The 15393-nt window shown below is 34.1% G+C and overlaps 1 non-coding gene across 1 annotated transcript; it reads left to right on the top strand.

The window, feature by feature from the left end:
* The first annotated feature begins 736 nt into the window (after positions 1-736).
* LOC139865462 (small nucleolar RNA R71) lies at positions 737-843 on the top strand. The gene has a single exon (XR_011764982.1). It is a non-coding gene; the product is annotated as a small nucleolar RNA R71 (small nucleolar RNA).
* The last annotated feature ends 14550 nt before the right edge of the window (positions 844-15393 follow it).

Raw genomic sequence — 15393 nt, 5'->3', positions numbered from 1 at the left:
CAACCTTGCTAGGTTGCTTACTTCTTGTTCCAAATTTTGAATAGAATCTTGTTGATTTCTAAATGCTTGAGCATTTTGTTCATTCGTTTGTTTCTGAGATGTGAAAAACTGCGTTTGAGATTCAACTAGCTTTGACATCATATCTTCTAAATTTAGCTTTTTATCATCGGTTTGTGGTGGTTTGTTTTGAAAAATAGGTCTTTGCTGATTGTGAGTATTATTGAATACTTGTTGATTACTAGGACCTTTTTGGTTGTTGTATGGAACATTTTGGTTATAATTCTAATTTTGATTGTAGATTGGTCTTGGCGGTTGATAATTATTTTGATAATTATTTCCAGGCCTTTGGTTCATGTATGAAACATTCTCTCTTTGTTCCATTGTTTGTTCAATACTGAGACAATCTTTTGTTAAATGTGGTCCTCCACACTGCTCACAACTAATTCGTATTGAGTGAATATCTTTAGTCATCTTTTCCATTCGTCTCTCGACAGCATCTATCTTTGCGGAAATGGAATCTAAGTCATGGCTAGAATCGGCTCTAGCCACTTTATATGATCTAACAATATCTTTTTCTTGGTGCCACTCATGTGAGTGGGAAGCAGTGTTATTAATAATTTTGTAAGCTTCAGTTGCTATTTTCTTCATAATGGAACCACCAGCTGCTATATCAATGTCTTTTCGTGTAGTGATGTCGCATCCTTGGTAGAATATTTGTACTATTTGACAAGTGTCTAAACTATGTTGAGGACATCCTCTCAATAACTTTCCAAATCTTGTCCACGCCTCATATAAAGTTTCATTTGGCTTTTGTGTGAACGTAACAATTTCTCCTTGAAGTCTCACGACTTTAGATGCCGGAAAGAATGGTTTAAGGAATTTTTCAACTAAAATGTCCCATGTATCAATCGCCCCTTCAGGTAATGATTCTAACCAATCTTTGGCTTCTCCCTTTAAAGTCCAGGGAAATAACATGAGATATATCTGTTCATCCTCCACTTCTCTTATTTTGAATAAAGTAAAAATCCTATTAAAGGTACGAAGATGTTCATTTGGATCTTCCTTCGGCGCACCACTAAATTGGCATTGATTAGTTACCATGTGTAGGATTTGTCCTTTGATTTCATAATCTGGCGCATTAATGTTAGGTTGAGTAATTGCGTGACCTTGGCCAGTGCGTTTAGTTCTCATTCGGTCTTCCATACTTAGAGGTTCCAGATTTTCCATGATTGAATTTGTTGAATCTGAATCACTAGAGGATTCTGATTTAATGGGTTGTTCCTCGACAATCTCTGTTTGAATGATTGGTGGTTCCGGAGGAAAGATTAGTGGTTCAGGATCTCTGAATTGTCCCTGAATATCCTCTGGATTCTCAATTGTGAGGTCGGGTTCAAAAAATGGAAGATCCGTAGAAAAAGTACTAAGATCTAAAAAAATGGCGTATCAAAATTCTAAAGCACTTAAATCTTAGTCTATAGAAAAAGTACTTAAGGGATTTTACGGCAAAGCCTAAGAGTCTAGAAATAAAAATAACTACGGCAAAAACTATGACTTAAAACTAAATATGAACAAAAAAAATACAAATATTATGCTAAAACAAATAAAAAGATACAAAATATAAAAATAAACTTAAAGTTGTAAAAAGTACAATTTTTATAAAAATATTATTTTTATATTATTTATTTATAAAAGTAATATTAATAAAACTAATTAAACTAAATAATACAAATTAAAAAACTAAAACTAATTAATATATAATTAAAACCCTAATTAGGTTTATATTAATAATTATTATTAATTAAAACCCTAATTTCGTTCAGCTTATGTTTCAGACCTGTCTTTTCGCATCATGCGGTCGCATGAAATCTGTGTTATATAGCCATGCGGTCGCATGGACCGTGGATCCAGGCCAGAAGTTGGGCTGCTACAGTACCTTGGCCCGATTACTTGTTTTTTTTTAATTTTATGTTTTTATAAAATATTTATATAAATAAATAAAAACTTATATTTTAAAAACTAAAATAAAAATAAAGAAACTTTATAATTTTATATAAATATTTAACAAACTCTAAAATATATATATATATATATATATATATATATATATATATATATTTTGTTTTTATTTTTATATTTTTGTATTTTTTAATATTTAAAACGTATTTTTACCAAAACGTATTTTTACAAAAGTAAACTAAGACTTAAATTATATATATATATATATATATATATATATATATATATATATATATATATATATATATATATATATAGCGTTTTGCTTCCGGCGTTTAAGCAGTCCCCGGCAGCGGCGCCAAAAATACTTGATGTGCATAGAGGTGTATACAAAATAGTTATATTTTTACTACAAAATACCATTAAATACGATACAATTTTACACAAGTTATTTATTTATTTATAGAGTGGATATACCTAAACCTTGCTACAACACGTATAGGCAGTGTACCTAATCATACAGTAGTGTAGTTTTTAGTAAGTCCGGTTCGTTCCACAGGGATCTTAGCCAAGTTTAACGCTATATTTTTAAAAACTATATTTGTAAAAATATAAATATATATATAAGTAGTATTATTATTATAAAAAGGGGGGTTTTACCGTTTAATGACCGGTTTGTCGATTTTAAAACTTAAGTCGCAGTTAAAACCTAATGTAAAATATTAAAAATAAATATAACTTAATTTTAAGCGTAAAGTAAATAACGATAATGAAATTGCGATAAATAAAAATGCGATAAATAAAATGACAATAAATTAAAGTGCGATAATTAAAAAGTACGATAATTAAAATGACAATAAATTAAAGTGCGATAATTAAAAGTGCAATTAAATATGAAATAAAGGAATTATGCTTATTTAAACTTCCGTAATCATGATGTTTGACGTGTTGATTTTAGTTTATTACCATGGGTTAATTGTCCTTTGTCCTGGATTATTCAATATGTCCATCTGGTTTTTGTCCATAACAGTCCATCAGTCATAAATATAAAGTGCGAGTGTCCTCGTCAAATTATCCTTATATCCGAAGTCAAATATTCTAACTAATTGGGGACTTAAACTATAATTACACCAATTTTCCTTGTATATAATTCACCCCTGTTTTATAAGTCCATAGACTATTAATCCATTCCCGTGTCCGGTTAAATGAACGATTATTAGTACTTATAAATATCCCGCCCATCGTGTCCGATCGAGTGTATATGGTTATTTATAGGTACGTCCAATTGTAAATATTTATATTAAATTAACAAACTATCATTTAATTAAACAAATATAAAGCCCATTAATAGTCTAAAGTCTAATTTCCACAAGTGTCGTTCTTTTGTCCAAACCTCAATTATGGTACAAAGCCCAATTACCGTGTCTTTAATATTTAGCCCAACATCACGATTACTTCGGCTTAAATAAACATAATAATAACTTACCTACGAGACATTAATTTAGAAAGGTTGAACATAACTTACAATGATTAATAATAGCGTAGCGTTACACGGACAGAATTTCGACTTACACCCTTACAACATTCGCTAACATACCCTTATTATTAAAATTAAAATTAATATATATATATATATATATATATATATATATATATATATATATATATATATATATATATATATATATATATATATATATATATATACACACACACGTTTGAGAGATGGAGAAGGAAAAGATGTGTTTTTGTTCACTGAAACTCGTCGCCTTTTATAGATGTGGCCAGCATTTCAGGGCCATGCGATCGCATGGCTTTGATGCCTGATTCCCATGCGATCGCATGGAGGGCTGTTCCAGCTCACACTCATTTTTACACTAGTTTGCCGACGGTTTATATATATATAATATAATATATATATAATTTTAAGAATTATTTATATATTATATTATATTCATGTGCATAGTTGACTTGTAATTTTTAGTCCGTTGCGTCGAGCGTTGAGAGTTGACTCTGGTCCCGGTTCCGGATTTTCGAACGTCCTTTCGTACTATTTAATATTGTAACACCCCGTTTTCCCCGTATATGATTTATAGGTGTATTGTGTATGTACGATAGGCGTATGAAGGGTTCAGGACATGTTCGTGTGTTGAGGTCTTGTATGCAAGAAAATGACTCAGATCACGCTGTGTGTCGCGGCGCAACAAATGAGGCCGCTGAAATGTCCCGTTCTTATTGATTAAAACGTTCCATATTAATTGATTTCATTGCGAGGTTTTGACCTCTATATGAGACGTTTTTCAAAGACTGCATTCATTTTAAAACAAACCATAACCTTTATTTCATCAATAAAGGTTTAAAAAGCTTTACGTAGATTATCAAATAATGATAATCTAAAATATCATGTTTACACACGACCATTACATAATGGTTTACAATACAAATATGTTACAATAAAATAAGTTTCTTGAATGCAGTTTTTACACAATATCATACAAGCATGGACTCCAAATCTCGTCCTTATTTAAGTATGCGACAGCGGAAGCTCTTAATAATCACCTGAGAATAAACATGCTTAAAACGTCAACAAAAATGTTGGTGAGTTATAGGTTTAACCTATATATATCAAATCATAATAATAGACCACAAGATTTCATATTTCAATACACATCCCATACATAGAGATAAAAATCATTCATATGGTGAACACCTGGTAACCGACATTAACAAGATGCATATATAAGAATATCCCCATCATTCCGGGACACCCTTCGAATATGATATAAATTTCGAAGTACTAAAGCATCCGGTACTTTGGATAGGGTTTGTTATGCCCAATAGATCTATCTTTAGGATTCGCGTCAATTAGGGTGTCTGTTCCCTAATTCTTAGATTACCAGACTTAATAAAAAGGGGCATATTCGATTTCGATAATTCAACCATAGAATGTAGTTTCACGTACTTGTGTCTATTTTTTAAATCATTTATAAAACCTGCATGTATTCTCATCCCAAAAATATTAGATTTTAAAAGTGGGACTATAACTCAATTTCATAGATTTTTACTTCGTCGGGAAGTAAGACTTGGCCACTGGTTGATTCACGAACCTATAACAATATATACATATATATCAAAGTATGTTCAAAATATATTTACAACACTTTTAATATATTTTGATGTTTTAAGTTTATTAAGTCAGCTGTCCTCGTTAGTAACCTACAACTAGTTGTCCATAGTTAGATGTACAGAAATAAATCGATAAATATTATCTTGAATCAATCCACGACCCAGTGTATACGTATCTCAGTATTGATCACAACTCAAACTATATATATTTTAGAATCAACCTCAACCCTGTATAGCTAACTCCAACATTCACATATAGAGTGTCTATGGTTGTTCCGAAATATATATAGATGTGTCGACATGATAGGTCGAAACATTGTATACGTGTCTATGGTATCTCAAGATTACATAATATACAATACAAGTTGATTAAGTTATGGTTGGAATAGATTTGTTACCAATTTTCACGTAGCTAAAATGAGAAAAATTATCCAATCTTGTTTTACCCATAACTTCTTCATTTTAAATCCGTTTTGAGTGAATCAAATTGCTATGGTTTCATATTGAACTCTATTTTATGAATCTAAACAGAAAAAGTATAGGTTTATAGTCGGAAAAATAAGTTACAAGTCATTTTTGTAAAGGTAGTCATTTCAGTCGAAAGAACGACGTCTAGATGACCATTTTAGAAAACATACTTCCAGAATAACAACTTTTAAATCAAAGTTTATCATAGTTTTTAATTAACTAACCCAAAACAGCCCGCGATGTTACTACGACGGCGTAAATCCGGTATTACGGTGTTTTTCGTGTTTCCAGGTTTTAAATCATTAAGTTAGAATATCATATAGATATAGAACATGTGTTTAGTTGATTTAAAAAGTCAAGTTAGAAGGATTAACTTTTGTTTGCGAACAAGTTTAGAATTAACTAAACTATGTTCTAGTGATTACAAGTTTAAACCTTCGAATAAGATAGCTTTATATGTATGAATCGAATGATGTTATGAACATAATTACTACCTTAAGTTCCTTGGATAAACCTACTGGAAAAGAGAAAAATGAATCTAGCTTCAACGGATCCTTGGATGGCTCAAAGTTCTTGAAGCGGAATCATGACACGAAAACAAGTTCAAGTAAGATCATCACTTGAAATAAGATTGTTATAGTTATAGAAATTGAACCAAAGTTTGAATATGATTATTACCTTGTATTAGAATGATAACCTACTGTAAGAAACAAAGATTTCTTGAGGTTGGATGATCACCTTACAAGATTGAAAGTGAGCTAGCAAACTTGAAAGTATTCATGATTTTATGTAACTAGAACTTGTAGAATTTTTGAAGAACACTTAGAACTTGAAGATAGAACTTGAGAGAGATCAATTAGATGAAGAAAATTGAAGAATGAAAGTGTTTGTAGGTGTTTTTGGTCGTTGGTGTATGGATTAGATATAAAGGATATGTAATTTTGTTTTCATGTAAATAAGTCATGAATGATTACTCATATTTTTGTAATTTTATGAGATATTTCATGCTAGTTGCCAAATGATGGTTCCCACATGTGTTAGGTGACTCACATGGGATGCTAAGAGCTGATCATTGGAGTGTATATACCAATAGTACATACATCTAAAAGCTGTGTATTGTACGAGTACGAATACGGGTGCATACGAGTAGAATTGTTGATGAAACTGAACGAGGATGTAATTGTAAGAATTTTTGTTAAGTAGAAGTATTTTGATAAGTGTATTGAAGTCTTTCAAAAGTGTATAAATACATATTAAAACACTACATGTATATACATTTTAACTGAGTCGTTAAGTCATCGTTAGTCGTTACATGTAAGTGTTGTTTTGAAACCTTTAGGTTAACGATCTTGTTAAATGTTGTTAACCCAATGTTTATAATATCAAATGAGATTTTAAATTATTATATTATCATGATATTATCATGTATGAATATCTCTTAATATGATATATATATACATTAAATGTCTTTACAACGATAATCGTTACATATATGTCTCGTTTAAAAATCATTAAGTTAGTAGTCTTGCTTTTACATATGTAGTTCATTGTTAATATACTTAATGATATGTTTACTTATCATAGTATCATTTTAACTATATATATATATCCATATATATGTCATCATATAGTTTTTACAAGTTTTAATGTTCGTGAATCACCGGTCAACTTGGGTGGTAAATTGTCTATATGAAACATATTTCAATTAATCAAGTCTTAACAAGTTTGATTGCTTAACATGTTGGAAACATTTAATCATGTAAATATCAATCTCAATTAATATATATAAACATGGAAAAGTTCGGGTCACTATAGTACCTACCCGTTAAATAAATTTCGTCCCGAAATTTTAAGCTGTTGAAGGTGTTGACGAATCTTCTGGAAATAGATGCGGGTATTTCTTCTTCATCTGATCTTCACGCTCCCAGGTGAACTCGGGTCCTCTACGAGCATTCCATCGAACCTTAACAATTGGTATCTTGTTTTGCTTAAGTCTTTTAACCTCACGATCCATTATTTCGACTGGTTCTTCGATGAATTGGAGTTTTTCGTTGATTTGGATTTCATCTAACGGAATAGTGAGATCTTGTTTAGCAAAACATTTCTTCAAATTCGAGATGTGGAAAGTGTTATGTACAGCTGCGAGTTGTTGAGGTAACTCAAGTCGGTAAGCTACTGGTCCGACACGATCAATAATCTTGAATGGTCCTATATACCTTGGATTTAATTTCCCTCATTTACCAAATCGAACAACGCCTTTCCAAGGTGCAACTTTAAGCATGACCATCTCTCCAATTTCAAATTCTATATCTTTTCTTTTAATGTCAGCGTAGCTCTTTTGTCGACTTTGGGCGGTTTTCAACCGTTGTTGAATTTGGATGATCTTCTCGGTAGTTTCTTGTATAATCTCCAGACCTGTAATCTGTCTATCCCCCACTTCACTCCAACAAATCGGAGACCTACACTTTCTACCATAAAGTGCTTCAAACGGCTCCATCTCAATGCTTGAATGGTAGCTGTTGTTGAAGGAAAATTCTGCTAACGGTAGATGTCAATCTCAACTGTTTCCGAAATCAATAACACATGCTCGTAGCATGTCTTCAAGTGTTTGTATCGTCCTTTCGCTCTGCCCATCAGTTTGTGGATGATAGGCAGTACTCATGTCTAGACGAGTTCCTAATGCTTGCTGTAATGTCTGCCAGAATCTTGAAATAAATCTGCCATCCCTATCAGAGATAATAGAGATTGGTATTCCATGTCTGGAGACGACTTCCTTCAAATACAGTCATGCTAACTTCTCCATCTTGTCATCTTCTCTTATTGGCAGGAAGTGTGCTGATTTGGTGAGACGATCAACTATTACCCAAATAGTATCAAAACCACTTGCAGTCCTTGGCAATTTAGTGATGAAATCCATGGTAATGTTTTCCCATTTCCATTCTGGGATTTCGGGTTGTTGAAGTAGACCTGATGGTTTCTGATGCTCAGCTTTGACCTTAGAACACATCAAACATTCTCCTACGTATTTAGCAACATCAGCTTTCATACCCGGCCACCAAAAATGTTTCTTGAGATCCTTGTACATCTTCCCCGTTCCAGGATGTATTGAGTATCTGGTTTTATGAGCTTCTCTAAGTACCATTTCTCTCATATCTCTAAATTTTGGTACCCAAATCCTTTCAGCCCTATACCGGGTTCCGTCTTCCCGAATATTAAGATGCTTCTCCGATCCTTTGGGTATTTCATCCTTTAAATTTCCCTCTTTTAAAACTCCTTGTTGCGCCTCCTTTATTTGAGTAGTAAGGTTATTATGAATCATTATATTCATAGATTTTACTCGAATGGGTTCTCTGTCCTTCCTGCTCAAGGCATCGGCTACCACATTTGCCTTCCCCGGGTGGTAACGAATCTCAAAGTCATAATCATTCAACAATTCAATCCACCTACGCTGCCTCATATTCTGTTGTTTCTGATTAAATATGTGTTGAAGACTTTTGTGGTCGATATATATAATACTTTTGACCCCATATAAGTAGTGCCTCCAAGTATTTAATGCAAAAACAACCGCGCCTAATTCCAAATCATGTGTCGTATAATTTTGTTCGTGAATCTTCAATTGTCTAGACGCATAAGCAATCACCTTCGTTCGTTGCATTAATACACAACCGAGACCTTGCTTTGATGCATCACAATAAATCACAAAATCATCATTCCCTTCAGGCAATGACAATATAGGTGCCGTAGTTAGCTTTTTCTTCAATAACTGAAACGCTTTCTCTTGTTCATCATTCCATTCAAATTTCTTCCCTTTATGCGTTAATGCAGTCAAGGGTTTTGCTATTCTGGAAAAGTCTTGGATAAACCTTCTGTAGTAACCAGCTAGTCCTAAAAACTGGCGTATGTGTTTCGGAGTTTTTGGGGTTTCCTACTTTTCAACAGTTTCTATCTTTGCCGGATCCACCTTAATACCTTCTTTGTTCACTATGTGACCGAGGAATTGAACTTCTTCCAACCAAAATGCACACTTTGAAAACTTAGCGTACAATTCTTCCTTCCTCAATACTTCTAACACCTTTCTCAAATGTTCACCGTGTTCTTGGTCATTCTTTGAGTAAATAAGTATGTCATCAATGAAAACAATGACAAACTTGTCAAGGTATGGTCCACACACTCGATTCATAAGGTCCATGAACACAGCTGGTGCATTAGTTAAACCAAACGGCATGACCATAAACTCGTAATGACCATAACTTGTTCTGAAAGCAGTCTTTGGAATATCATCTTCTTTCACCCGCATTTGATGATACCCGGAACGTAAGTCAATCTTTGAATAAATAGACGAGCCTTGTAGTTGATCAAATAAGTCGTCGATTCTCGGTAGTGGGTAGCGGTTCTTGATGGTAAGTTTGTTCAACTCTCGGTAGTCGATACACAACCTGAATGTACCATCTTTCTTCTTGACAAACAAAATAGGAGCTCCCCACGGTGATGTGCTTGGTCGAATGAAACCACGCTCTAAAAGTTCTTATAATTGGCTTTGCAGTTCTTTCATCTCGCTGGGTGCGAGTCTGTAAGGAGCACGAGCTATTGGTGCAGCTCCTGGTACAAGATCTATTTGAAATTCAACGGATCGATGTGGGGGTAATCCCGGTAATTCTTTCGGAAATACATCTGGAAATTCTTTTGCAATGGGAACATCATTGATGCTCTTTTCTTCAGTTTGTACTTTCTTGACGTGTGCTAGAACAGCATAGCAACCTTTTCTTATTAGTTTTTGTGCCTTCAAATTACTAATAAGATGTAGCTTCGTGTTGCCCTTTTCTCCGTACACCATTAAGGGTTTTCCTTTTTCTCGTATAATGCGAATTGCATTTTTGTAACAAACGATCTCTGCTTTCACTTCTTTCAACCAGTCCATACCGATTATCACATCAAAACTCCATAACTCTACTGGTATCAAATCAATCTTAAATGTTTCGCTAACCAGTTTAATTTCTCGATTCCGACATATATTATCTGCTGAAATTAATTTACCATTTGCTAATTCGAGTAAAAATTTACTATCCAAAGGCGTCAATGGACAACTTAATTTAGCACAAAAATCTCTACTCATATAGCTTCTATCCGCACCCGAATCAAATAAAACGTAAGCAGATTTATTGTCAATAAGAAACGTACCCGTAACAAGCTCCGGGTCTTCCTGTACCTCTGCCGCATTAATATTGAAAACTATTCCGCGGCCTTGTCCATTCGTGTTCTCCTGGTTCGGGCAATTTCTAATAATGTGGCCCAGTTTTCCACATTTATAACAAACTACATTGGCATAACTTGCTCCGACACTACTTGCTCCGCCATTACTCATTCCGACACCATTTGTTCCTTTCGTTCTATTAACCCCTGGTCCGTAGACCTCACACTTCGCCGCGCTATGACCATTTCTTTTACACTTGTTGCAAAATTTGGTGCAGAACCCCGAGTGATACTTTTCACACCTTTGGCATAGCTGCTTCTGATTGTTGTTGTTGTTGCGATTATTATTGTTGTTGGGATGATTGTTGTAGTTACTGTTGTTGTTGTTGTTGTTGTTGTTGTTGTTGTTGTTGGGCCGTTTGTTGTAGTTGCGATTGATGTTGCGATTGTTGGGATAATTGTTGCGATTATTGTTGTAATTGCTGTTGTTGTTGTATTGGTGATTCTTATCACCGTTTTCCTCCCACTTTCTTTTGACTTGCTTCACATTGGCCTCTTCAGCAGTCTGTTCTTTAATTCTTTCTTCAATCTGGTTCACTAGTTTGTGAGCCATTCTACATGCCTGTTGTATGGAGGCGGGCTCGTGTGAACTTATATCTTCTTGGATTCTTTCCGGTAATCCTTTCACAAACGCGTCGATCTTCTCTTCCTCATCTTCGAATGCTCCCGGACATAATAGGCACAATTCTGTGAATCGTCTTTCGTACGTGGTAATATCAAATCCTTGGGTTCGTAACCCTCTAAGTTCTGTCTTGAGCTTATTGACCTCGGTTCTGGGACGGTACTTCTTATTCATCAAGTGCTTGAATGCTGACCACGGTAGTGCGTACGCATCGTCTTGTCCCACTTGCTCTAGATAGGTATTCCACCATGTTAATGCAGAACCTGTGAAGGTATGCGTAGCGTACTTCACTTTGTCCTCTTCAGTACACTTACTTATGGCAAACACCGATTCGACCTTCTCGGTCCACCGTTTCAATCCGATCGGTCCTTCGGTTCCATCAAATTCCAAAGGTTTGCAGGCAGTGAATTCTTTGTAGGTGCATCCTACACGATTTCCTGTACTGCTAGATCCAAGGTTATTGTTGGTATGTAGTGCAGCCTGTACTGCGGCTATGTTTGAAGCTAGAAAAGTACGGAATTCCTCTTCATTCATATTCACGGTGTGTCGAGTAGTCGGTGCCATTTCCTTCAAAATAGTCAAATGGAACAAGTTAATCATACAGAATATTAAGAGTAGTTAATAGTATTTCGTAGCATAATATGAACTCATTTATAAAAGCTTTTTCTTCATATTAGCGTTTTATAAGTTTAAATTCGGGTAGTACCTACCCGTTAAGTTCATACTTAGTAGCTAATATACAATTCAACTACTACAATTCTATATGAAAAACTGATTATAATAATATTTCGCGTTCAAACTTTTACACAATATTTTACAAACTTACAATACCGCTTATTTTACATATAGCATGAAATATAGCACACAATAAATTTGATACAAGATGGTTGTGAAGATAATTCTAGCTAGTACACAAGTTGTTCAGCAAAGGCAATAAAGACACGTAATTCATACGTCCAGAAACAAGTCATGCATTCTGGTTTTACTAGGATTACTTCCCATCCTTGGTCTTGTGGAACATAACCGTTATGGCCGTTGATAAGACAGCGTGTTGTAACATCGTCAAAGGGACGAGGGTTACGTAATGTCCAACAGTCCCGTAACAATCTAAAAACCTCATTTCTTACCCCAATTACCGACTCCGTCACTTGTGGGAACGTTTTGTTTAATAGTTGTAGCCCGATGTTCTTGTTCTCACTTTGGTGAGAAGCGAACATTACTAATCCGTAAGCATAACATGCTTCTTTATGTTGCATGTTAGCCGCTTTTTCTAAATCACGAAGTCCTATATTCGGATATATTGAGTCAAAATAATTTCTTAACCCATTGCGTAAAATAGCATTTGGGTTCCCCGCAATATATGCGTCAAAGTAAACACATCGTAACTTATGGATTTCCCAATGTGATATCCCCCATCTTTCGAACGAAAGCCTTTTATAAACCAAGGTATTCTTGGAACGTTCTTCGAATGTCTTACAAACTGATCTCGCCTTAAATAGTTGTGCCGAAGAATTCTGACCGACTCTAGACAAGATTTCATCAATCATGTCTCCGGGTAGGTCTCTTAAAATATTGGGTTGTCTATCCATTTTGTGTTTTTATACTGTAAAATAGGCAAGAGTTAGATTCATAAAAAAATACTTATTAATACAAGCAATTTTTACATATATCATAAAGCATAAGCACACTATATTACATATATTACACCACACGAATACAACTATCTTATTCCGACTCGCTTGTTTCTTCTTCTTTGGTTTTGGTTCGTTTTACCAAGTTTCTAGGGATATATGATGTTCCCCTAATACGAGCCGTCGTTTTCCACATTGGTTTAGAAAAACCTGGTGGTTTAGAGGTTCCCGGGTCATTGTTACAACTTAAGGACTTTGGGGGTTAACGATACATATAAAGTTCATCGGGGTTGGAATTAGATTTCTCTATTTTTATGCCCTTTCCCTTATTATTTTCTTTTGCCTTTTTAAATTCAGTTGGGGTAATTTCTATAACATCATCGGAATTCTCGTCGGAATCCGATTCATCGGAGAATTGGTAATCCTCCCAATATTTTGCTTCCTTGGCGGAAACACCATTGACCATAATTAACCTTGGTCGGTTGGTTGAGGATTTTCTTTTACTTAACCGTTTTATTATTTCTCCCACCGGTTCTATTTCTTCATCCGGTTCCGATTCTTCTTCCGGTTCCGATTCTTCTTCCGGTTCCGACTCTTCTTCCGGTTCCTCTTCGGGAACTTGTGAATCAGTCCACGAATCATTCTAATTTACATTTGACTCTTCATTATTATTAGGTGAGTCAATGGGACTTGTTCTAGAGGTATACATCTATCACATAATATCAAAACGCGTTAAGAGATTAATATATCACATAATATTCACATGTTAAAAATATATAGTTTCCAACAAAATTTGTTAAGCAATCATTTTTCAAGTAAACACGGTCGAAGTCCAGACTCACTAATGCATCCTAACAAACTCGATAAGACACACTAATGCAAAATTCTGGTTCTCTAAGACCAACGCTCGGATACCAACTGAAATGTCCCGTTCTTATTGATTAAAAACGTTCCATATTAATTGATTTCATTGCGAGGTTTTGACCTCTATATGAGACGTTTTTCAAAGACTGCATTCATTTTAAAACAAACCATAACCTTTATTTCATCAATAAAGGTTTAAAAAGCTTTACGTAGATTATCAAATAATGATAATCTAAAATATCATGTTTACACACGACCATTACACAATGGTTTACAATACAAATATGTTACAACAAAATAAGTTTCTTGAATGCAGTTTTTACACAATATCATACAAGCATGGACTCTAAATCTCGTCCTTATTTAAGTATGCGACAGCGGAAGCTCTTAATAATCACCTGAGAATAAACATGCTTAAAACGTCAACAAAAATGTTGGTGAGTTATAGGTTTAACCTATATATATCAAATCATAATAATAGACCACAAGATTTCATATTTCAATACACATCCCATACATAGAGATAAAAATCATTCATATGGTGAACACCTGGTAACCGACATTAACAAGATGCATATATAAGAATATCCCCATCATTCCGGGACACCCTTCGAATATGATATAAATTTCGAAGTACTAAAGCATCCGGTACTTTGGATGGGGTTTGTTATGCCCAATAGATCTATCTTTAGGATTCGCGTCAATTAGGGTGTCTGTTCCCTAATTCTTAGATTACCAGACTTAATAAAAAGGGGCATATTCGATTTCGATAATTCAACCATAGAATGTAGTTTCACGTACTTGTGTCTATTTTTTAAATCATTTATAAAACCTGCATGTATTCTCATCCCAAAAATATTAGATTTTAAAAGTGGGACTATAACTCACTTTCATAGATTTTTACTTCGTCGGGAAGTAAGACTTGGCCACTGGTTGATTCATGAACCTATAACAATATATACATATATATCAAAGTATGTTCAAAATATATTTACAACACTTTTAATATATTTTGATGTTTTAAGTTTATTAAGTCAGCTGTCCTCGTTAGTAACCTACAACTAGTTGTCCACAGTTAGATGTACAGAAATAAATCGATAAATATTATCTTGAATCAATCTACGACCCAGTGTATACGTATCTCAGTATTGATCACAACTCAAACTATATATATTTTGGAATCAACCTCAACCCTGTATAGCTAACTCCAACATTCACATATAGAGTGTCTATGGTTGTTCCGAAATATATATAGATGTGTCGACATGATAGGTCGAAACATTGTATACGTGTCTATGGTATCTCAAGATTACATAATATACAATACAAGTTGATTAAGTTATGGTTGGAATAGATTTGTTACCAATTTTCACGTAGCTAAAATGAGAAAAATTATCCAATCTTGTTTTACCCATAACTTCTTCATTTTAAATCCGTTTTGAGTGAATCAAATTGCTATGGTTTCATATTGAACTC

Source organism: Rutidosis leptorrhynchoides, chromosome 8 (assembly GCF_046630445.1).
Source record: "Rutidosis leptorrhynchoides isolate AG116_Rl617_1_P2 chromosome 8, CSIRO_AGI_Rlap_v1, whole genome shotgun sequence".
In the NCBI taxonomy this organism is placed as follows: Eukaryota; Viridiplantae; Streptophyta; class Magnoliopsida; order Asterales; family Asteraceae; genus Rutidosis; species Rutidosis leptorrhynchoides.
This window is presented reverse-complemented; position numbering and strand designations above follow the sequence as displayed.